The sequence below is a fragment of the Histoplasma capsulatum genome, genomic scaffold (assembly GCF_000149585.1).
Source record: "Histoplasma capsulatum NAm1 scaffold_1 genomic scaffold, whole genome shotgun sequence".
NCBI lineage: Eukaryota > Fungi > Ascomycota > Eurotiomycetes > Onygenales > Ajellomycetaceae > Histoplasma > Histoplasma mississippiense.
Window position 1 is genome coordinate 1,137,385 of NW_001813982.1, and position 1,775 is coordinate 1,139,159.

The following is a 1,775-nucleotide window of genomic DNA, read 5'->3' on the forward strand; positions in this document are numbered from 1 at the left end:
GCAAGCCGGAAAATGGGGCGGAGGGAGACAATGAATTCTGAGTGATCTTAATGGAGGAAGGGACATGGAGGGAGGTTGGTATATATATTAAATTTTGGTAGCCAGCCCATAATATATAAATACTATTCTCCATATTTAAATAGGTATTAATTTATCATTGGCATTTAGACCCTGTGGAGGGACATAAATGGCATGTTTTGACTATTTGTGGCGGACGTAAAGCCTTGCGAAAACCAGAATTTTCTGACACCCCCCTGAAAAATAGTAGCAAAAACACCGCAGAAATAACCAAAAATATCCACGTATCTCTAAAAATCATTCAAATATCATCCAATCCATTCAAATACGCACCTTTATCATCAAATCTGCCAATATGCCCTCCCAGCTCAGCGAATTTACCACCAATGAGATCGTACGCCTTCTAAACGATGGTTATATGCCTGCTCAGATTGCGCGGACCATTGAGTGCCATCTGGCCACTGTATATCGAATCCAACGAAATATTCGCTGCTTTGGAACTGCTAGAAGTCCTCATTCAACATGGGGTGTAAAGCCAAAGATCACACCGGATATCTTGTCAGGTTTGGAGGACTTTTTTGAGGCATATCCAACTGCATATCGCGATGAGGCTGTCTGCTTTGTGAAGGATGAATTTGATGTTGATATCCACCCTCATTCTTACCTCCATATTCTCCTGATTATAATCCTATAGAGGAGTCATTTCACGCGTTGAAAGAATGGATTAGAAGATACAGATGTCAGTTAGAGAATCAGTTTGATGGGGATTTTGAAGCCTTCTTGCATCATGCAGTTGAGAATTTCATGGGAGAAGAAGATGCAAGAGGATATTTCAGATCTGCTCATATAGGATAGTATTGTAAAATTTAAAAAGATTCAGATTGCAATTCAATTATGATGATATATAATATCTAAGTTTCAAATTCAGAAGCAGAAGCAGTATGAGGTCTGCTGTCATCATTACAAACAGCAGATAAAGACAATTTAATCTCCTTCAACTGTGACTGCCAGATAGGACTCTTTAACCCATTTCTTATTATCGAGAATATACCCATTCCAATATTCAACTGAACCACCTGCTCATTTGTCATTGTCCGTATATGATCCAGTTCAAATCCTTCATTCTGAATAATGCTCTTTGCAGTTAAAAGAGCTTCTGCTCTTCGAGGTCTCTCTCTGTCATCAACCAGTTGAAGAACTCATCAATAAACAGATCCGCGTGTTCACCAAACTGAGGGATTGGACTATTTCGAATAGGAGGCAGGTTCGGATTCGATGGCAGGTTCGGATTCGACGGCAGGTTGGGATTCGATGGCAAGTTTGAATTCGATGACAAGTTTGAATTCAGTCCTCCCATGCCTCCCATTCCTTCCATAATATATTTCATCACCATCACATTGATTATCTCACTTGGAGACACAATATTAGATGAAGAAGGAGTTGAGGGAGGAAATATAACTGCTGGCATCTGAGGTGTCTGTATAGAAGGATTAGAAGCAGAGATAGATTCGCTTTTTTGTTCCTTCTTCTCCTTTCTATTCATTAATCTTTTTGTCATCTTTCTTGAGGGATTTTTAACTGTTGCATGTCCACGTTCAACATCATCTATCCAACTGGCAATCTCACTACTCAGGAGTTGAATATGAGTATCATCAAAAGCTATCCAACAAGCTGCCCATGGTCAAAGTTATGACAATTCATCTTTTGACAACGCCCTATGTAGGACTTATCTCACGCCCAATCCGCAAAGAATCATG